General features: G+C 45.3%; 1 long non-coding RNA gene across 3 annotated transcripts in view; it reads left to right on the top strand.

Moving 5' to 3' along the window:
- The first annotated feature begins 6,270 nt into the window (after nucleotides 1–6,270).
- LOC132208033 (uncharacterized) overlaps nucleotides 6,271–24,056 on the top strand; it is a 188,577-nt gene continuing 170,791 nt past the window's right edge. For 2 of the 3 annotated variants that reach the window (XR_009444146.1, XR_009444144.1), the window contains exons 1-3: nucleotides 6,271–6,400; nucleotides 15,268–15,432; nucleotides 19,495–19,607. This is a non-coding gene — a long non-coding RNA (uncharacterized LOC132208033). Of the gene's footprint in view, nucleotides 6,401–13,715; nucleotides 13,758–15,267; nucleotides 15,433–19,494; nucleotides 19,608–24,056 lie in introns of those variants that run through there. The other variant, XR_009444145.1, reaches the window with a different exon arrangement.

Genomic DNA, 24,056 nt, shown 5'->3' with positions numbered 1-24,056 from the left:
CCTGACCCGCTCACGGCGACACTGCCCCCCGCAGCCCTGACCCGCTCACTGCGACTTGTCCCCCCGCAGCCCTGTCCTGCTGACAGGGACTGGCCCCCGCTGCCCTGACCCGCTCACAGGGACTGGCCCCCGCAGTCCTGTCCCGCTGACAGGGACTGGCCCCCGCAGCCCTGACCTGCTCACAGCTACTTGCCCCTCCTTCCTGACCTGCTCACAGGCACTTGTTCCCTCCGTCGTAACCCGCTCACAGCGACTTGCCCCCTCCGTCCTGTCCCGCTCACAGCGTCTTGCCTCCCATCCCTCTTAGACAGGTCACCCCTTGCTCAGAAATGGTCCCAATTATCCATGAACCGGAAACCCTGCCCCCTGTGCCAGCTCCTTAACCATGCATTCATCTCACCTATCTTTCTATGACTTAGCTCACGAAGATCTGGCACTCATGGCAACCCATAAATTATTACCCTCTCGGTCCTGCCTTTCAGCCTCTTTGCTAACTCCTTGCACATAGTCCGCAGGATGTCATCCCTCTTTCTGCCCATGTCATTGGTACCAACGTGCCCCGTGGCCTCTGGCTGCTCACCCTCCCCCTTAAGAATTTGTTGCAACCACTCAGAGATGTCCTTGACCTTGCACCAGGGAAGCAACAGGCGGCCCTGGTGTCTCAAATGTGGCAACAGAATCTATGCCCCCAACGAATGGGTCTCCAACCACACTCGCTCACTTGGATTTGCCTTACTCTGTCCCACAGCAGGGTGGTTTGTACTATGGATCTGGCTACTGCTGATTATATAACTGACCCAGTTTAGTTTTAGATCAGTGTTAACCTTGGTTTAGTGGATAGCCAAGCACCTCAGTAGTCTACAATACAGGAGAAATACATTCTTAAGCTGACAGATTCTGTGACAGTCAAGGACAAGCACTGAATTGTTCTGACCTCATTTCCAACACCTGGCCCGTAGCCTTGCATGGCTTGGATTGCACTTGCACATTTAAAAAAAAAATAAATGTAACGATGATGTGAGTGTAAGGACATGGAATTTTTTTGATATGGTCATATTCTCTCTTGTTGGAGCTGATTGCTGCTTAGCACTTGTATGGTGCAAATGTAACTTATCCTTTATCAGGCCAAGCCTGATCATTGTCGAAGTCTCACTGTATTTTCTCATCGTTGACTTAATGTTGGATCGGCCCAACAGTGTTAGAACATAGAACATAGAACAGTACAGCACAGAACAGGCCCTTCAGCCCACAATGTTGTGCCGACCATTGATCCTCATGGATGCACCCTCAAATTTCTGTGACCATATGCATGTCCAGCAGTCTCTTAAATGACCCCAATGACCTTGCTTCCACAACTGCTGCTGGCAACGCATTCCATGCTCTCACAACTCTCTGCGTAAAGAACCTGCCTCTGACATCCCCTCTATACTTTCCACCAACCAGCTTAAAACTATGACCCCTCGTGCTAGCCATTTCTGCCCTGGGAAATAGTCTCTGGCTATCGACTCTATCTATGCCTCTCATTATCTTGTATACCTCAATTAGGTCCCCTCTCCTCCTCCTTTTCTCCAATGAAAAGAGACCGAGCTCAGTCAACCTCTCTTCATAAGATAAGCCCTCCAGTCCAGGCAGCATCCTGGTAAACCTCCTCTGAACCCTCTCCAAAGCATCCACATCTTTCCTATAATAGGGCGCCCAGAACTGGACGCAGTATTCCAAGTGCGGTCTAACCAAAGTTTTATAGAGCTGCAACAAGATCTCACGACTCTTAAACTCAATCCCCCTGTAAATGAAAGCCAAAACACCATATGCTTTCTTAACAACCCTGTCCACTTGGGTGGCCATTTTAAGGGATCTATGTATCTGCACACCAAGATCGCTCTGTTCCTCCACGCTGCCAAGAATCCTATCCTTAATCCTGTACTCAGCTTTCAAATTCGACCTTCCAAAATGCATCACCTCGCATTTATCCAGGTTGAACTCCATCTGCCACCTCTCAGCCCATCTCTGCATCCTGTCAATGTCCCGCTGCAGCCTACAACAGCCCTCTACACTGTCAACGACACCTCCGACCTTTGTGTCGTCTGCAAACTTGCTGACCCATCCTTCAATTCCCTCGTCCAAGTCATGAATAAAAATTACAAACAGTAGAGGCCCAAGGACAGAGCCCTGTGGAACCCCACTCACCACTGACTTCCAGGCAGAATATTTTCCTTCTACTACCACTCGCTGTCTTCTGTTGGCCAGCCAATTCTGTATCCAAGCAGCTAAGTTCCCCTGTATCCCATTCCTCCTGACCTTCTGAATGAGCCTTCCATGGGGAACCTTATCAAATGCCTTACTGAAGTCCATATACACCACATCCACAGCTTGACCCTCATCAACCTTACTAGTCACATCCTCAAAAAACTCGATAAGGTTTGGAAGGCATGACCTACCCCTCACAAAGCCGTGTTGACTGTATTTGATCAAGCCATGCTCTTCCAGATGGTCATAAATCTTATCCCTCAGAATCCTTTCTAACACCTTGCAGACGACAGACGTGAGACTTACCGGTCTATAATTGCCGGGGATTTCCCTATTTCCTTTCTTGAAGAGAGGAATTACATTTGCCTCTCTCCAGTCCTCAGGTACGACTCCAGTGGAGAGCGAGGATGCAAAGATCTTCGCAAGTGGCGAAGCAATTGCATTTCTCGCTTCCCAAAGCAGCCGAGGACAAATCTGATCCGGGCCTGGCGACTTGTCAATCTTAATGTTTGACAAAATTTTCAGTACATCAGCTTCCTCTATCTCTATCCGTTCCAGCATGCACACCTGCTCTTCAAAGGTTTCATTCACTACACAGGTCGTTTCTTTCGTAAAGACAGAAGCAAAAAACTCATTTAGGGCTTCCCCTACCTCCTCAGGCTCCACACACAAGTTCCCTATGCTATCCCTGATCGGCCCTACTCTTTCTTTGACCATTCTCTTATTCCTCACGTAAGTGTAAAATGCCTTTGTGTTTTCCCGGATTCCTTCTGCCAAGCCTTTCTCGTGCCCCCTCCTGGCTCTCCTCAGACCATTTTTGAGCTCCTTCCTTGCCTGCATGTAATCCTCTCTAGCTGAACTTGACCCTAGCTTCCTCCACCTTATGTAAGCTACCTTCTTCCTTTTCACTAGAAGCTCCACCGCTCTCGTCATCCAAGGTTCCTTTATCTTACCCCGTCTTGCCTGTCTCAGAGGGACATATTTACTCATCACTCCCAACAACTGTTCCTTAAACCATCTCCACATGTCTATAGTTCCCTTACCATGGAACAACTGCTCCCAGTCCATGCTTCCTAACTCGTGTCTAATCGCATCATAGTTTCCTCTTCCCCAATTAAATATCCTCCCATTCTGCCTAATCCTCTCCTTCTCCATAGCTATGTAGAACGAGAGAGTGTTATGGTCACTATCACCAAAATGCTCTCCCACCACAAGATCTGATACCTGCCCCGGCTCGTTTCCGAGCACCAAGTCTAGAATGGCCTCTCCCCTCGTCGGCCTGTCAACGTACTGCGTTAGGAAACCCTCCTGAACACACCTTAGAAAAACAGCTCCATTCAAATCTTCTGCTCGAAGGAGGTTCCAATCAATATTAGGAAAGTTAAAGTCACCCATTACAACAACCCTACTGCGTCCACACTTTTCCAAAATCTGTCGACCTATGCTTTCTACAATCTCCCTGCTGCTATTGGGGGGCCTGTAGTAAACCCCTAACGAGGTGACTACTCCCTTGCTGTTCCTAATTTCCACCCATACTGACTCAGTAGGCAGATCTTCCTCGACAATGGAAGCTTCTGTAGCTGTGATACCCTCTCTGATTAGTAGTGCTACACCCCCTCCTCTTTTTGCCCCCTCCCTATTCTTTTTAAATGTTCTAAACCCTGGAATATCCAGCAACCATTCCAGCCCATGAGAAACCCATGTCTCTGTTATGGCCACAACATCATAGCACCTTTGTTGTACGTACCCTGCCTATTCTGAAACTCTACCACTTAATATTAAGTCTAATAAAGACAAGTATCCAATCTGCCTTCCAAACCACTTCAACGACCTGGTCCATTACATTGTGGGATCAACAGGCATACACATCAAGATCCTGAGATCCCTCTGATCATTGGTGCTTGTGAGGTCCCTATGATTCATCATGGGCTCCAAGATCTGATTGTGCTGTGTCACCTCATCCTTATCCCGTTTGTCCTTACATGAAATAATGTTCACAAACGCTTCTCAAAAATTCTTGCCAATCCTACTTTTTGCAATCATGACACAGGTGAGCATAAAACTTGGAACACTACAGCAAAAGGAATGTGCCCTTTGGCCCACCATGTTGGGCCAAACATGACAACAAATGAAATAATCCCTTCTGCCTGTCCTTGATCCATAGTCCTCCATTCCTTGCATATTCGTGCACTTAACTAAAAGACCCTTTCAAATGCTTTCATCGTATCTGCATCCACTACCACCCCGGGCAATGTATTCCACACTTTTAACATGCTCAGTGTGAATTATTTGCCCCTCACATCTCTTTTGAACCTCCCCCCCCATCTCAGCTTAAATGCATGCCCCCTAATAGTGGACACTTCAACTCCGGGGGAGAAATTTTCTGACCGTTAGCTGTATTTATGGATGTCCTAATTTTATAGACTTATATCAAGCCTGCCCTCAGCTTCTACTGCTCCAGAGAAAACGAAGAGTTTTTCCAGCTCCTCCCTCTCGTTCATACCCTCTATTCCAGTCAGCATGCTGGTAAATCTCTTCTGCACCCTGTCCAAACCCTGCACGTCCTTTGTGTAATGTGGCGGCCAGAATTGAATGCAATACTCTGTGTGGTCTCACCAAAGTCTTGTAAAGCTGCAGTGTGACATCCTGACTCTTGCACTGAGTACCCCTATGAATAAAGGCAAGCATGCGATATGCCTTCTTGACCACCCTATCTACTTGTGTGGCTACTGTCAGGGAGTTATGGTCTAGGACCCCAAGATCCCTCTGGACATCACTGCTGTTTGGCGTCCTGCCATTAACTGTGTATCCCTTTCCTTAACACTTGGTCTCCTAAAATGTAACACCTCATGCCTGCCCAGATTAAATTCCATTGGCCATTTCTCCGCTCGAGTTTGCAATTGGTCTGTATCTTGCTGTGTCCTTTGACAACCTTCCATGCTGTCCACAAGTCCACTGGTCCTTATATCGTCTGCAAACTTACTAATCCCCCATCTACATTTGCAACCAAGTCATTTACACATATCACAAACAGCAGAAGTCACATCGATGCGGAACACCACTCGTCACTGAGCTGCAGCCAGAAAAACAGCTTTCCACCACTGAGACGGCAAGAACTGTAGATGCTGGAATCAGAGATAACCAAGTGTGGAGCTGCAGGAACGCAGCAGGTCAGGCAGCATCAGAGGAACAGGAAAGCTGACATTGTTGATGCTGCCTGGCCGGCTGTGTTCCTCCAGCCCTATACTGTGTTATCTTTGTTAGCCTTCCACCGCTACTGTCTGCCTTATATGGGCAGGCCAAGTCACCATGGATCTCATGGATCTTAATCTTCTGGATGAGCATACCATGAGGGACCTTGTTGAAAACCTTCGTAAAATCCATGTATATGTTATCAACTGTTCTACCCGAATTGATCACCCTTGTCACCTCCTTGAAAACTTCAACTGACTTGGTAAGACATAACCTGCCCCGCATAATGCCATGCTGGCTGTCCCTTATTAGCCCATACCTTTGAGACATGAGACACTCACCAGTCTGTAGTTTCCTGGAAAGTCCCTGTTTTCCTGCTTGAACAGAGGAACAACTTTATCTACTCTCCAGTCTCCGCCACCCCTCCAGTGCCTGGCAAGGATATCAGATCCTGTTGAAAGTGGGGTGTTGATGCATTTGTGTCATGATTGTGTTTTGTTTGAGCCCTAACATTCAAAGCAGTGTAAGAATGTCTTTGTGCAGCAGGCGAGGTGTGATGAGACTGAGCCTTCATACAATTGCAAGATGTTGAAAATTTGCCATTATTTATGAAAACAGTGATAAATTTCCATGATCAACATTTCTGTTACACTGCCATGATTATCCCGTGGCATGTAAAATCAGAAAGATACGATAAAATGAGACTGGGTCATATGCAGGGAGAATGTTTGCCTTTCATGTCTATAGAAGTAGTGAAATATTTCCATGAATCTAAAAGTCACTTTTCCGTTCATTGAAGGACACAATCATCGCCTTGGAAGCTTCATCACGATACTACTTTGCATTTCTGAAGAGGGAAGAAGAAATCAATGTGCAAATTCAATTCCATGGTTTTGGAAGTCCCATTGAGAACACGATTCATTTGCGCCGGCATAATGCTCTGACCGAGAAAGAATTGAAGGTGAGTTTGTAGTTTGGAAGATCGCAGCAATTTATGCATCAACTTCTTCATCGATAATGTTCCATTGCTTTCAAACTGCATTTTCCTCTCTGCAAGATAATAACTGTTAGAACAAGCAACAGCATCGGTAGATGGTCTATGGGGAATGCAATGTTACAAAACCCGATCCATTCAACAACATATTTCAGATAAGTCAACCAATTAAATATTCCAGCACAGGATAAAACAAGGAAGATGAGAATGAGGAGGCAATAGCTCTGATGACAAAAGAACAGAAATTTACCTTTATCCATTCGAGCAAAAAAGCAGGCACACAAATAAATAATCATCTAAGAATGTACGTGTGCAACGGAGGCTACAGGGGGACTAAGAATGCCGAATTGTTGTCATGCGTATTGCTGAAAGGATGATTGAAACAGAATCTGTGGTAAATTTGAAGAAATACAGATGATGCATCTCAGGATGTTGGAGGAAGAAGATTTATGGACTGAGGCAAATTGTATTGCCCTTTTCAGGAGTTATTAGGTTCATAATGAATTGAAAGACTTCCTTCTGTGCTGAAAGCTTTAGTTTAGTTGCAGCTGGATGACAATTTCCGTTCCTGGTAGTATTTAGCAAACTGTTAAAAGTGAATGTCACTGCACAGAGTTCCAAACATGACTCCAATCAGTAGAGAAAATATCCAAGGGGTGTGATGAGTTGTATCCTCTCATGTTGAACAATGCAGCTACAGATACAATGGAGGCACTGATGATACTGTTCCAAGAATCCTTAGATTGTGGAAAATTCTCAGAGGATTGAAAGATTGTGAACATAACACCATTATTACAAAGATACTTGGACAAAATAGTAAGCAAGTATTGCCAATTTAGGTCAACCTGGGTAGATGTTCATGCCTGCAATGAAAGATGAAATAACAGGGTACTGAGTGTGCTATAACATCCTACAGAGTTAATATCCTTTTATAAAGGGGAAATAATACTTGACAAACTTGCTACAGTGCTTTGAGAAGGAAACAAACATTACTGATGAAGGACCACCAGTTGATGTAGTACATTGAGATTTCAAAAAAGCATTTGATAAGGTACAGCTCATAAGGTGTCTCAAAAGAAAAGAGCCCATGTGTTCAAGGGTAGTATGTTAGGATGGACAGAGGACTGCATCGTAAATAGAAGTAGAGACGTAGCAGCAGGATGGTAACTTACAAGTCATGTACGGCCACAGAGCGAATGCTGCGGAGGCCGAACACCTCATGTTGACTGGGTTGATTTCAGAAATGGCAGAGGGGATTGCTATGCTTATGAAAGTTGGGCAGGCAGGGACTACGTTCATTGGCGTTTATAAGATTGAAAAAAATCTTATTTTTTCAACATGTAAGATTCTTAGGAGGCTTGATAGTGTATATCCGTAGAGATTACTCCCATTTGTGAAAGATTTTATGACCAGAGGCCACATTTTCAAATTGGTTGCCCATTAATTCAGGGAAGAATTACTTTTTTCAGGTTGTAGCAATTTATTGAACACTTTAGCCAAGAAGATTTTCGAGGTAATGCCATTAATCATATGCTAGGCTGTAACGGCCAGGTTAATTTTTAAATCAAGAAACAATGATAATGAGAAAAGGGTCGAGGCCTGAAACGTCAGCTTTTGTGCTCCTGAAATGCTGCTTGGCCTGCTGTGTTCATCCAGCTTCACACTTTGTTATCTTGGATTCTCCAGCATCTGCAGTTCCCATTATCAGTGATAATGAGATAAGGGTAGTCTTTACAGTGGAAGATACTTCAAGGATCCCCTTATTACGAAAGAATACAGGGAGGAATTAAACACATCACTACCACACCATCAGTACCATGAGAGAAGTAGCAGTAGACAATCTAATGGAGTGAAAGCAGATTGGACTCTTTGCCGTGATGGTTTACTTTCTAAGATTCTAAACAATGAGCTTCAGAGTCGGTGTATGCGTTGATTGTAATTTCCCAAAAAGGTTCAGATTCCAGAGAAGCGTCTGAGGGCTGGAAAACTGCCAATGTGACATCCCTATTTAGAAAGGAGAGAGGCAAAAAGAAGATAACTACAACCAAACCAGTCTAACATCTATTGTTGGAAATATGTGGCAATCAACTATGAAGAAAATAATAGCAGGACATTTGGAAAATCAGAATCTAATCAAACAGAATCACCATAGATAATGGGAACTGCAGATGCTGGAGAATCCAAGATGACAAAATGTGAGGCTGGATGAACACAGCAGGCCCAGCAGCATCTCAGGAGCACAAAAGCTGAAGTTTCGGGCCTAGACCCTTCATCAGAGACGGGGATGGGGTGAGGGTTCTTGAATAAATAGGGAGAGAGGGGGAGGCGGACCGAAGATGGAGAGAAAAGAAGATAGGTGGAGAGAGTATAGGTTGGGAGGTAGGGAGGGGATAGGTCAGTCCAGGGAAGACGGACAGGTCAAGTAGGTGGGATGAGGTTAGTAGGTAGATGGGGGTGCGGCCAGGGGTGGGAGGAAGGGATGGGTGAGAGGAAGAACAGGTTAGGGAGGCAGAGAAAGGTTGGACTGGTTTTGGGATGCAGTGGGTGAAGGGGAAGAGCTGGGCTGGTTGTGTGGTGCAGTCGGGGGAGGGGACGAATTGGGCTGGTTTAGGGATGCGGTGGGAGAGATTTTGAAACTGGTGAAGTCCACGTTGATACCATTATGCTGCAGGGTTCCCAGGCGGAATATGAGTTGCTGTTCCTGCAACCTTTGGGTGGCATCATTGTGGCACTGCAGGAGGCCCATGATGGCCATGTCATCTAAAGAATGGGAGGGGGAGTGGAAATGGTTTGCGACTGGGAGGTGCAGTTGTTTGTTGCGAACTGAGCGGAGGTGTTCTGCAAAGCAGTCCCCAAGCCTCCGCTTGGTTTCCCCAATGTAGAGGAAACCACACCGGGTACAGTGGATGCAGTATACCACATTGGCAGATGTGCAGATGAACCTCTGCTTAATGTGGAATGTCATCTTGGGGCCTGGGATAGGGGTGAGGGAGGTGGTGTGGGGGCAAGTGTAGCATTTCCTGCGGTTGCAGGGGAAAGTGTTGGGTGTGGTGGGGTTGGAGGGCAGTGTGTAGCGAACAAGGGAGTCACGGAGAGAGTGGTCTCTCCGGAAAGCAGACAGGGGTGGGGATGGAAAAATGTCTTGGGTGGTGGGGTCGGATTGTAGATGGCGGAAGTGTCAGAGGATGATGCGTTGTATCCGGAGGTTGTTGGGGTGGTGTGTGAGAACGAGGGGGATCCTCTTGGGGCGGTTGTGGCGGGGGCGGGGTGTGAGGGATGTGTTGCGGGAAATATGGGAGATGCGGTCAAGGGCATTCTTGATCACTGTGGGGGGCAAGTTGCGGTCCTTGAAGAACTTGGACATCTGGGATGTGCGGGAGTGGAACGTCTTATCGTGGGAGCAGAAGCGGCGGAGGCGGAGGAATTGGGAATAGGGGATGGAGGATGGGAGGAGGTGTATTCTAGGCAGCTGTGGGAGTCGGTGGGCTTGAAATGGACATCAGTTACAAGCTGGTTGCCTGAGATGGAGACTGAGAGGTCCAGGAAGGTGAGGGATGTGCTGGAGATGGCCCAGATGAACTGAAGGTTGGGATGGAAGGTGTTGGTGAAGTGCATGAACTGTTCGAGCTCCTCTGGGGAGCAAGAGGCGGCGCCGATACAGTCATCAATGTACCGGAGGAAGAGGTGGGGTTTGGGGCCTCCAGTGACAGTGCAGCACTCCCTTAATATTGTGAAAGATTTTACGACCAGAGGCCACATTTTCAAATTGGTTGCCTATTAATTTAGGGGAAGAATTACTTCTTTCAGGCTGTAGCAATCTATTGAACACTTTAGCAGAGAAGGTTTTAGAGGTAATGCCATGAATTATATGCTCGGCTGAGATGGCCAGGTTAATTTTTAAATCCAGGAACAACGACAATGAGAAAAGGGTAGCCTTTACAGTGGAAGATACTTCAAGGATCCCCTTATTACTGAAGAATACAGGGAGGAATTAAACACATCACTACCACACCATCACTACCATGAGAGAAGTAGCAGTAGACAATCTAATGGAGTGAAAGCAGATTAGACTCTTTGCCGTGATGGTTTACTTTCTAAGATTCTAAACAATGAGCTTCAGAGTCGGTATATGCATTGACTGTAATTTCCCAAAAAGGTTCAGATTCTCGAGAAGCATCTGAGGGCTGGAAAAATGCTGATGTGACGTCCCTATTTAGAAAGGAGAGAGGCAAAAAGAAGATAACTACAACCAAACCAGTCTAACATCTATTGTTGGAAATGTGTGGCAATCAACTATGAAGAAAATAATAGCAGGACATTTGGAAAATCAGAATCTAATCAAACAGAATCACCATAGCCTGATGAAAGAGAAATTATGTCTGGCTAATTTGTTTGGGTTTTTGGAGCAACTTTTGGGAGGAGAATTAATAGAGGAAAACCAGTAAATGTGTTGTGTTTGGACTTGGAGAAAGCATTGAGAATGTACTCAAAAGTAATAAGCTAAGAGCTGAGGTTTTGAAGGCAGTATATTGCTATGGATCAGTATGCTTTGCACGTTCTGGAAGAAGAGATCACATCTCGAGTGAAATGCACCAAGTGAATATATATTTTGGGGAACTTGGTGGCAATGCGGGAAGTCAGTGCAGAGTGTAAGAGGTGCCATTTGCTTGCTTTTTTTGCCTGATAGTTCATAAGCATTTTTTTTTTGAGACGGTGAATTGAAGCCAGAATCAGGGACCGAGAGGGTGAACCAGGTTCATTGGTTGGTGATCGCTTCTGGTTTAAGAATCTATTATCGGTAGCTTTCAGATTGAAAGTAAATCGGAGAAATATTTACAGGCTACAAACTAAAAGACCAGAATGTTTTCAAATCAAATTAAGATCGAAGTAATGGAAATGGAGATGCCAGGCCAGATGATGATTTGTACCGATATGACGGGGGAGTGGTCAGGCCCCAGACTCCAGCTTACGGTTGATGAACTGGAATCTCAGTTTTGACCAATCAACAAATCATGTGGGGCAGAGTTACCAGGGAATGCTGTGCTTCAGGAGGCAGTCACACACCTTAGATTAACTAGCTGAAACTCGGTCAGTGGCCAATGACAAAGAACAGGGCAGGTGGAAGGATCCAGGATGTAGTGCAGAAGGAACCTTGGCCTTTGATCTTATCTAACAGGTTTGAGATTCTTTCTTCGTGTGTGGATGAGAGTGCAGGGGAAAGGGAAGATGAGTAAACTGACAATAGCACTGTGGTACAGGTGGGACACTCAGGAGGGGATAAAACGTGAAATGTGGTTATAATCAGAGGTAGTATAGTTAGGGGAATGAACACTGTTCGTTGTGACCAGGATCGAGAGTCTCGAAAGTAGTGTTGCCTGCCTGGTGCCCAGGTTCAGGATCTTCCATCTCGGCTACAAAGGAACTTGAAGTGGGAGGAGTAGAAATCCAGCTTTTGTGGTCCACACAGGTACCATTGATATGGAAGAAAGAGGAAAGAGGTTCTCCTGAGGGATTATGAGCACCGAGGTGCTGAGGTGAGAAAGCAGAACCAGAATGGTAATAATCTCTGGATTATTATCTGAGCAATTTGGCACGGTGTGAACATAATTATAGATGTACATTGTTCAAATGGTGGCATGGCAGAAATGTGTTTGAATTCATGGGACATTGGCATCGGTATGGGGAAGGAGGGAGTCGTTCTGTTGTTATAGGCTCGACGAGAATCATATTGGGACAAGTATCCTCGCAAAATACAGAGCTGGGTCTGGGGCTAGGGCGTTAAAATAAAAAGTGTGGAGTGGGTGAGCTCAGTTGCATGGAAAATTGTGGAAAAAGTTAGAAGCTGGTAAGTGCTCAGCAAAGTTTCCAGAGCAAGTAATAGGACAAAAAGTATGGAAATGGTCAGGAGTCTCACTTCAGCTGCAGCAGATAAGAAGGGTGGCTGTAAATGCCAGACCTAAGATCTTGTATTGAATTGCAGGGAGTGTATGAAACAAAGTGAATGAGTTTGTGGTGCAGATTGAAATTGACAGATACATCACTCTGGGTATCACAGAGAGGTGGTTGTTAGGGGATAAGTGTTGGGAACGAAATAGCCAATGATTCATGTCCGATAGAAAGAACAGGCAAATGAACAGAGATAACAAAGTGTGGAGCTGGATGAGCACAGCAGGCCAAGCAGCATCTCAGGAGCGTAAAAGCTGACGTTTTGTGCCGAGACCCTTCTACTTCTGTGTGTTCATCCTGCTGTGTTCATCCAGATCCACACTTTGTTATCTTGGATTCTGAAGCATCTGCAGTTCCCATTATCTCCGATACAAATGGACAGAGATGCCAGGGTTGGCTTGTCAGTCAGAAATGAGGTCGCGCTGAAGGAACCACAGCTCTTGTGCTTGTTTATTCATGACTTGGAGGAAAGAGGTGCATGTGCTGTGGCTAAATTTGTAGATGACTGAAAAAATATTTAGAAAGACAAGGCATGGCCCAGAAACAGAGATTTACCAGGATGTTACTTGGATCGGAATGTATTAGCTATAAGGAGGGTTTGGTGGAAATGCTGTGTCATGATAAATGTAATGAGATCAACCATGATCTCACCGAATGATGGAGGAATATTCAATGGGCCAAATGACTTTTTTTGTGAGTCTTCTTGTTTGACAATGCATTCATGAAGGTGTTTTTTTTTCTCTCTTGGATAAGATGTGAAAATGAAATGTATACGAGATAATGGGAACTGCAGATGCTGGAGAATCCAAGACAACAAAATGTGAGGCTGGATGAACACAGCAGGCCAAGCAGCATCTCAGGAGGACAAAAGTGCTCCTGAGATGCTGCTTGGCCTGCTGTGTTCATCCAGCCTCACATTTTGTTGTCATGAAATGTATACACTTCCTTTTCATCTGGGAATAAACAATTGTTCTGAACGATTTCCATTGACTAATAGCAATCTGACAAGCTTCGCAATGTAACGAGATTTTTAGTTTCTTTTTAATTGTAAAGGTATTCTTTGGAATTAATTTGGCATATATTATTTGCATCTCAGGAAGTATGTTCATCACTGCATCTCCAAAAGTGCTCTGTTGTATGACAACAGCTTTTTAAAGATCACTTCAATGGTTGTGATTTTGAGTTGCCATAACACACATTAAATTACACTGTTGGCCAATCTGTCCATGATTATTTCATTATCTTATGCTTTAAACAGACAAGGAAATATTGGTGATGCAATGAAGTGTTTGAGTCTCAAATATAATTGCTGTTATAGTTTCCACTTGGAAGAAAGATTCACATCAAATTGACTGGTCAAGGAAATGGGACACTGACTGTGAGTACTTTGAATGTTCGAGTTATTCCTAAAATGAAAGTTATGACCTTGTTGATTTCTCTTTCATGCAGATATGAAGAGACTCTTTTAAAATATCCTCTCGGTTAGTGGTTCAGGCATAAAAGTGCAATATGTATATTTATGTATATACATGTACATGCGTCATCTGAAAAGATAATGAGTATCAATCACTTGTGACAAGGTGAGAATGAGTTATCCAGATAGTAAGACCTGCCAATGTTGGTGTCTGAGATAACACATTGTGGAGCTGGAGGAACACAGCAGGGCAGGCAGCATCAGAGGCTCAAGAAAGTTGAGGTTTTGGGTCAGGACCCTTCCTGAGAAATGGAGGGTGGAAGGGAGCTCAGAAACAATTAGTGTGGAGGGGGAGGAGGTGCTGGAGAAGGGAGGTGGGATGGTAATAAGTGAGTACTATCCAGATTGGAACAGATTTTCCCCAGGGGCTATTGAGTACGAATTCCAAATCACTCTCAAAATCTTAGTGACTGTTAACATTGATGTTTTTTGTCTGTGTGTTTCAGTAATTGCATGACAGTTGAATGGTTCGTTGAGAGTGAGGAACCTATGGACTCTCACACACCAAGATGGAATTTAGTTCGAAGAGTGACTTCAAAATAGTTGCTTGCTTTTAAAATCTTGACCGTTTTTGCTGTCCAGTTGAATGAATTTAGCTCATACTGCTTCAATCGGAATTAGTGTTTAATAGGAACATATTTGTGAAACCTACAGTTCCGTAAGTTTTAGCATAAACTGGTGCAGCCTTTCGGTGCTTGCAAAAAGGCTCATCTCTCCATTAATACCGAAGGAAAATTGGAGTTTAAAAGTAAGTTCACCCGCTGTCAGGGAATGAAATGTTAATGTTGACTCGAACATAATTTTTAAAAAAGTCATTTCTTTGTGTAACACTGAACTCAAATTAAAATTTGGATATGCTAGTTTTACAGATGGTTGGATATTGAATTCATTTTAAATGAGGGTGAAGATCACTTTAAATCCAGCATATTTGTGAAGAAAAGAAATAGCATGTCAAATAAAATTAACTGCATGACTCTTCATAGCCCTGTATGTAGAATTTCATTCTGAACTATGAGACAGTTGTGACCCCATACTACCTCAGTGCTCATGGCAAGAGTAAGACTCCTGTTTGACGTGCTGTGCACTGCATGGAATGGCGGCAACATCAGATTCATTGATGCTTGAGAATCAAAAGAATATGACGATAAGATTTAAAATCAAAATCTCATTGAACACTTCAAGGAATGTATTACAGGAAGAGGGGGAAAACATGTATGACTTAGAGAAGGTGGTGGCGCAGATCACATAGACCTGTGTGCTAAAACTTATCACAAATTTCACATTGAATGGAACAGTTTAAACAGGCTGGAGGAAGCAGACATGCCAGCCCAAACTTTTTGAATTTGAACATTCTGTTCGTAAACATCAGCAAAATTGTGGGAAACATGTTTATTCTTTCTCTTTTATTGCACAGAACCATACGATTAGTCTGTTTTGATGAGGAATTTAAAGATTATGTGTCCCATCCGTTTGATTCACCGTTTGGTACCATAGGTTGGTACGATCTTCGTTCGAGAAGGAAAAGGGATGTTCCAGATACAGAAAATCGTCAAACCATTTACTACAAAGTCCGTTTCTGGTTAGTATTAATTAATCCAGTTAACATTTTTAGCTCGACATGATTGCACAATGGAGTCAATCAGAAAATTCCATCTGATATTCCACATAAATTTTAAGTGGATATTAAAGCAGCTCATTTCTTTTTCACGCTGTATGCTGCTTTTAAGAATGGTTGTCTTCTTGTCGAAATGTTTAGCTTTGACTCCATGGCTTCTTCCATTAGCTCACATTGAAACACATGTTTCTTCAGCCAAAAATGCACGTTTACCCGGTGTAGCTTGACTAACCTTCCCCTGTGGTCGTTCCCCTGAAATCCCCTGCAGTAGCTCCCCTGAAAAACAACTATACCATTTTGGATATTGTTCCGGGGGATGACTTAGCAGGGGTATGCAGTAGGGTGCAGGTCTCTGGCACAGAGTCTGTCCCTCTTGCACAGAACGGAAGCGGGGATAGGAAGAGAGTGATAGTCATTGGGGACTGAATAGTTAGAGGGACTGATAGAAGATTTGCCGGGAACGAAAGAGACTCACGATTGGTGTGTTGCCTACCAGGTGCCAGGGTCTGTGATGTCACGAATATCCTGGGTGGGAAATTGGCTAGTGCCATTCGGTTGGATTTAAACAAGCTCAGAAGGGGGATGGGAAACTGAGGTGTAGTCCTAGTACACAGGAGGATGAGCATAGGGAGGACATGGTCAGGACCTCACTGTCACAGAAGTGTGCTGGCAGACAGCAAGCTGGATTGAAGTGTGACGACTTTAATGCCGGGAGTATCCGGAAGAATGTAGGTGAGCTTGCAGCTTGGATAGGTACCTGGGACTTCGATGTTGTGGCCATTTCGGAGGCATGGATAGAGCAGGGTCAGGAATGGATGTTGCAGGTTCTCGGGTTTAGATCTTTCATTAAGGTCTGGGAAGGTGGTAAAAGACGGGGAGGTGTGGCTTTGTTGGTCAAGGACAGTATAACGGCGGCTGAAAGAACCTTTGAGGATTCGTCTACTGCGGTGGTATGGGCTGAGGTTGCCAAGGAAGGTTTGTCGACTGAGTCAGTGTGGGTGGAAGTTCGGAACAGCAAGGCAGCAGTCACTTCACTGGGGGTTTTCTACGGACCCCAAATAGCAGTTGGGAGATCGAAGAACTCATTGGCCGGCAGATTGTTGAAAAGTGCAAACGTAGCAGGGTTGTTGTTATGGGTGACTTCAACTTTCCCAATATAGATTGAAACCTCCTTAGTGCAGATGGTTTGGATGGAGCCGTTTTTGTCAGGTGTGTTCAGGAGGGTTTCCTGACTCAGTATGTGGACAGGCCGACGAGGCGGGAGGCCATTTTGGATTTGGTGCTCGGCGATGAGCCAGGACAGGTGTCAGATCTCGTGGTGGGAGAACACTTTGGCGACAGTGACCGCAAGAGCCTCCCATTTTCCATAGCCATGGAAAGGGAAAGGAGCAGTTACCAGGGGAAGATATTTCACTGGGGTCAAGGAAACTATGATGCTATCAGACAGGAGTTGGGAAGTACAGATTGGGAGCAATTGTTCCACAGAAAGGGCGCAGCAGACATGTGGAGGCTGTTCAAGGAGCAGTTGTTGCGAGTGATGTATAAATTTGTTCCTCTGAGACAGGTAAGAAGGGGTAAGATTAAGGAGCCTTGGATGACGGGTCCAGAGGTGCTGCTTGTCAAAAAGAAAAGGCAGCGTACGGAAGGTGGAGGAAGTGAGGGTCTAGCACAGCTTTAGAGTATTACAGGCCTGCTCGGAAGGAGCTCAAAAGATATTGCCTGTACAATTGTTACCTGTTACAACCTTTGCGTCCACGCTTGCTCATTCAATGGTGTCAAGATGCCAGCAGTGCATGTACCTTCTCCATCCCCTAATGCCGTCAGCTCACACAAGACATAGTCCTTACTTAAAATCTTCTGATCAACCAAAGTTCATTGTAATGGACATTTTAGTTATCTGTCATGAAACGAAAACTGATTCTGACTGGCATGACCTGCAGTGCAAATGAATATAATCTGTGAAACGAGATTCCTTATGGGCTTGCAGCCGCTACAAATAATTGCTTTTCAAAGACGTTGCATACATACATTTTTTTCTCCTATCACCTTAGATTATTTTTTTGTTTATGCATGTTGTGTGGGTTTCCAGTCAGGCCCATAAACACAGGTTGATGCAGTCACTGTTACAACACGGTATTGAAGGAGAATTTGTGATCTTTGGAGTTTCATTCCAGTGTATGAAGGAGTGCACCATCAAGCCACTTCAGAGCACTACTGGCGACAAATTGTTGCAAGTTTTCAAGTGTTACCGATCGTCACATAAAATATGGCCTTTTTGTTGTTGCACTTTTCATCTTAACTGCACCATATCTAGTATTTAGGCTTGGAAACTATTTCAAGTTTTTTGATTTACTTGTTCAAAATCATTTATGATTGTTGTCATGATATCTACAATATGTTATTTTGATTGGACATAGAGGATTGGATCTGTCTTAATGGAAATAATGTATGCGCTTATAAAACCCCTTCTGGGCAAGGTAGTTGCTCAGTGGTTAGAGCTGCTCATGCACTGGGGAGCCAATTGAGATTCCAGTCTTGGGTAACTATCTGTGTGGAATTGACACGTCCTCCCCGCGTCTGCGAGGGGCTTCCGCCAGGTGCTGCAGTTTCCTCCCATTGTTCAAAGATGTGCAGGTCCTTATATGTGATTTGTGAAGCGTTTCTTAAATGTTTCAATCCTGCCAGCATCCAGTGCCTTGGACAAAATAACTGGAGATGAATAAAAGATACAGTGCCTTTTGACACCATTTCCTGCTGGATTTTCATCACTCCTGCTTTATATCGGTGACAACTTCCATGACCTTTTTTGATGCTATGTCTGAATTGACAGTCTAGTTCCAAATATTTGTTGTGCAGTATTTCAAGGTCTCTGTTATAGTATACCCACGAATGTCCACTTCAAAAGATACTTCCATATCATAGAATCCCTACGGTGTGGAAACAAGCCCCTTTTGACCCAAGAAGTCCACGGCCACCCTCCAAAGAGCGTCTCACCCTGACTCATCCCCCGACCCTTTCCTCAGTAACCCTACATTTCCCATGACTAACACACCTAATCTACACATCCCTAAACACAATGGGCAAGTTTGGCATGGCCCATACACTGAGCCTGCACATCTTTGGACTGTGGGAGGCAACCAGAGCACCCAGCAGGAACCCATGCAGGCATGGGCAGAATGTACAAACTCCGCACAGAAAATCGTCCAACGGTGGGATCGAACCTGGGTCCCTGGCGCTGTGAGTCAGCAGTGCTAACCACTGAGCCACCGTGCTGCCCTTGGAGTTAGACAGAGCTTGCTTGTTCCTGGGTGGCCTCAAACTGCCAACCTCCACTTAGTGGCAAAAGTGCTGACCAACTGCACTCATCTTCACTGGTTTTTGCTTTGTATCATTGAATTCAATCCTTCAAACTCTATGATAAATATTTAAATTTCCATTGATATGTGAGCGTTGTTTTTAGTCCGCAGTGTTGGTTTATTATGTTTCATTGGTACATAATGAATATTTTATGTATATGCAAATGGGAAAGTTGGTAACGATGCAGTCCACAGACCTGGAGGATAATAACACTGTCCTTCAATCGCCCACGATGCCCTCTGCAAATTGGTAGAAAACAAAAATTTCTATAAGATTCATCTCTCCTCCCGTCAGTCGATCAAAATTAATTCATGATTTTGTACAGGCCAATAACCGTAAGATTACACGAGCCTAAACAAAACTACTGGCTCATATTAGTTCAGTAAAGTGAAAGGGCAACAATAGAGGTAGTAGGAACTGCAGATGCTGGAGAATCTGAGATAAGAAGGTGTAAAGCTGGATGAACACAGCAGGCCAAGCAGTATCATTCGGCTCTACAACTTGTTATCTCAGATTCTCCAGCGCCAATTTTCTGAAGTGGGGTCTCGTCCCGAAACATCAGCTTTCTTGCTTCTCTGATGCTGCTTGACCTGATGTGTTCATCCAGCTCTCCACCTTGGGCAACAATAGAGTATGCTTTAAGTCACTAGATGGGTTTGTCTTCCTTAGGGTGGAGTTAGTGGAACCGAAAAAGATGTCTCCCTCACAGCGTTTGTGACAAAAGAATTGCATCGTTCCTTGGCGGCCTTTCAACAGAAGAATATTCAGAGATTTCCCGAGTGGTAAGAATGTAACTTCTTTTACTTCTCTTTATCTCGCTTTTTCCAACAATTGGAAAATAGATTTTCGAAATAACGTCGAGCTGATGAAGTGTGAAAAGAAGAATAATTCCAAGCAGTGGTGGGAGTTGGTCAGTGAGGTGGGAGGAGTGGATAGGTGGGAGAGAAGGCGGACAGGTCATGGAGGCGGGGATGAGGGGAGGAACTAGTCTTGGGATGAGGCTGGTGGGTGGGGAGATTTTGAGGGTGGCCAAGTCCACATTGAGGCTATTGAGTTGGAAGTTCCCGAGGCAGAATATGAGGTGCTGCTCCTCCAGTTTCTGGGTGGTTTGGTTGTGACACTGGAAGAGGCCCAGGATGGACATGTCATTCAGGGAGTGGGAGGGGGAGTTGAAGTGATGCAATGATTTGGACATGAAAATAGAAGGTGTGGTTAGTAAGTTTCCCAATGATTGAAGATGTAGTAGCCAGCCAAAAAGGTCACCTCAGAATACAATGGGACATTGACAAGGGCCAATAAACTGAGGAATGGCAGATGGTGTTGAGGTTCGACAAATGTGAGGTGCTACATTTTGGAAAGGCAAATCAGGGCAGCACGTTTACACTCAAGGTTGTGGGGAGTGTTGCTTAATAAAGAGACACTGGAGTGCAGTTTCATAGTTCCATCAAAGTACAGCCACCGGTAGAAAGGATATGAAGGAGACATTTGGTGTGCTCGCCTTTATCAGTCAGTGCATTGAGTATAGGAGTTGGGAGATCACTTAGCAGCCATATAGGACGTTGGTTCGGCTGCTTTTGGAATACTGCAATCGATTTTGGTCTCCTTGCGAGAGGAAGGATGTCGGTGCAACATTGAGGGCCGAAGGGCCTGTTCTGCGCTGTGTTGTTGTATGTTGTAAACTTGAAAGGGTTCAAAGAAGATCTACAAGGATGTTATGAGCATCAGAGGTTGGAGGTATACCGTGGGCTTGAAGAGGCAGCTATTTCTTGGAACTTTGGAGTTCAGGGCTGACCATATAGAAGTTTATACAATTACGAGGGACGTGGATAGAGCAAACAGCCAAGATCTTTTCCCCGGGTTGCTGGAATCCAAAACTGGAGGGAATAGGTTAAAAATGAGAGAGGGAAGATTTAAAATGGACCGGATTTTTTTCATAGTGGTGCATGTATGGAGTGAGCTGCCAGAGGAAGTGGTGGAGGCTTGTACGTTTAAAAGGCATGTGGATGGGTATATGAATAAGATGGGTTGAGAGGAATATGGGCCAAATGCTGGCAAATGGGACTAAATTAATTGAGGATATCTGGTCAACATCGACAAATTGGGCCAAAGGATCTGTTTCCCGACTGTACATCTCTCTGATTCTGAGTGTCTTTTTTCTTAACCACGTGGCCCATAATTAGAAAAGCTTGAATCAGGATTTGGGAATATGACAATTCTAATTGGATCTGTTTGATGAAATTAACTCTGTAGGTAATGGTGGTTGAATTATGATTCGTCAAATTTGAGTTTATTGCAGCATCTTATAGAATAGAGGAAACACATGTAATCAAAATTGAAAATCAAAACTTGGTAAAATTTTGCATTGGAAATACATGACCAGCCATTGGAGGAGATTCATGACCATTGCATTCAAGTGAGAACAAAAAATGCGATTCAGTGACTCAGTGAAATGGGATTCAGTGACTCAGTGAAATTGGATGCAGTGACTGTGTGAACTGGGATGCAGTGACTGTGTGAACTGGGATGCAGTGACTGAGTGAAATAGGATGCAGTGACTGCGGGAAATGGGTTGTAGTGACTGCGGGAAATGGGTTGTAGTGACTGAGGGAAATAGGATACAGTGACTGATGGAAATGGGATGCGTTGACTGATGGAAATGGGATGCGTTGACTGATGGAAATGGGATGCGTTGACTGATTGAAAGGAGATGCAGTGACTGTGGGAAATGGCATGCTGTGTCTGAGGGTAATGGAATGCAGTGACTGAGGGGAATGGGATGCCGAGACTGATTGAACTGGGTTGCAGTGACTGAGTAAACTGGGATGCTATGACTATGTCTAATGGGATGCAGTGACTGAGGGAAATGGGATCCAGTGACTGTGGGAAATGGGTTGCAGTGTCTGAGTGAAATGGGATGCAGTGACTGAGTGAAATGGGCTGCAGTGAATGTGTGAACTGGGATGCAGTGACTCATGGAGATGGGATGCTGTGACTGAGTGAAATGGGATGCTGTGACTGAGGGTAATGGGAGGCAGTGACTGAGGGAAAGGTGATTCCGTGTATTTGGGAAATGGGATGCGGTGACTGTGGCGAATGGGATGCGGTGACTGTGGCGAATGGGATGCGGTGACTGTGGCGAATGGGATGCAGTGACTGTGGGAGATGGAATGCAGTGACTGAGTGAAATGGGATGCAGTGACTGAGGTTAATGGGATGCTGTGACTGAGGTTAATGGGATGCAGTGACTGAGGGAAAGGAGATGCAGTGACTGTGGGAAATGGCATGCTGTGACTGAGAGAAATGGGATGCTGTGACTGACGGTTTTGGGATGCAGTGACTCTTAAATGGGATGCAGTGACTGCGTGAAGTGGGCTGCAGTGACTGTGTCAAATGGGTTGCAGTGACTGAGTGAAATGGGATGCAGTGACTGATGGAAATGGGATGCAGTGACTGATGGGAATGGGATGCAGTGTCTGAGGGAAATGGGATGCAGTGACTGAGCGTACTGTGATGCAGTGACTGAGCGTACTGTGATGCAGTGACTGAGGGTAATGGGATGTAGTGACTGATGGTAATGGGATGCAGTGACTGGGAAATGGGATGCAGTGATTGATGGAAATGGGACGCAGTGACTAAGTGAAATGGGACGCAGTGACTGATGGAAAGGAGATGCAGTGACTCTGTGAAATGGGATGCAGTGACTGAGTGAAATGGGATTGCCGTGACTGTGGAAAGGAGATGCAGTGACTGAGGGAAATGGGATGCAGTGACTGAGGGAAATGGGATGCAGTGACTGAGGGAAATGGGTTGCAGTGACTGAGGGAAATGGGTTGCAGTGACTGAGGGAAATGGGATGCAGTGACTGAGGGAAATGAGATGCCGAGACTGAGTGAACTGGGATGCAGTGACTGAGGGAAATGGGTTGCAGTGACTGAGGGAAATGGGTTGCAGTGACTGAGGGAAATGGGATGCCGAGACTGAGTGAACTGGGATGCAGTGAATGAGGGAAATGGGATTCAGTGACTGAGATGAATGGGACGCAGTGACTGTTGGAAATGGGATGCAGTGACTGAGGGTAATGGGTTGCAGTCACTGAGTGAAATGGGATGCTGTGACACTGTGGAATGGGATGCAGTGACTCAGTGGAATTTGACGCATTGACTGAGGGAAAGGAGATGCAGTGAATGTGGGAAATGGGATGCTCTGACTGAGGGTAATGTGATGCAGTGACTGAGGGTAACGCGATGCAGTGACTGTGGTTAATGGGATGCAGTGAATGAGGGAGAGGAGATGCAGTGAATGTGGGAAATTGGATGCAATGACTGAGGGAAATTGGATGCAATGACTGAGGGAAATGGGATGCAGTGACTGATGGAAATCAGATGCAGTGTCTGAGGGAAATGGGATGCAGTGTCTGAGGGAAATGGGATGCTGTGACTGAGCGTACTGGGATGGAGTGACTGAGGGTAATGGGATGGAGTAACTGAGGGTAATGGGATGGAGTGACTGATGGTAATGGGATGTAGTGACTGATGGTAATGGGATGCAGTGACTGAGGTGAAATGGGATGCAGAGACTGAGTGAAATGGCATGCAGTGATTGAGGAACGGCGATGCAGTGACTGTGGGAAATGGGATGCAGTGACTGATGGAAATGGGATGCAGTGACTGAGGACAATGGGATGCAGTGACTGAGTGAACTGTGATTCAGTCACTGAGTGAACTGTGATTCAGTCACTGTGATGCAGTGGCTGAGTGGAATGGGATGCAGTGACTTTGTGAAATGAGATGCAGTGACTGAGGGACATGGGATGCAGTGACTGAGGGACATGGGATGCAGTGACTGAGGGACATGGGATGCAGTGACTGAGGGACATGGGATGCAGTGACTGAGGGACTGGGAAGGAGTGACTGAGTTAATAGGGAATCAGTGCCCGAGCGGGCTTGGGTTGCAGTGACTGAGGGAAGTGGGATACAGTGCCTGACCGAAAAGCGATGCACTGACTGAGTGAAATGGGATGCAGTGACTGAGGGACATGGGATGCAGTGACTGAGGGACATGGGATGCAGTGACTGAGGGACTGGGAAGGAGTGACTGAGTTAATAGGGAATCAGTGCCCGAGCGGGCTTGGGTTGCAGTGACTGAGGGAAGTGGGATACAGTGCCTGACCGAAAAGCGATGCACTGACTGAGTGAAATGGGATGCAGTGACTGAGGGACATCGGATCTTGT

The sequence above is a fragment of the Stegostoma tigrinum genome, unplaced genomic scaffold (genome assembly GCF_030684315.1).
Source record: "Stegostoma tigrinum isolate sSteTig4 unplaced genomic scaffold, sSteTig4.hap1 scaffold_255, whole genome shotgun sequence".
NCBI classification, from domain to species: domain Eukaryota; kingdom Metazoa; phylum Chordata; class Chondrichthyes; order Orectolobiformes; family Stegostomatidae; genus Stegostoma; species Stegostoma tigrinum.
Note: the sequence above shows the minus strand (reverse complement) of the source record. Positions and strands in the feature narration are given on the sequence as shown.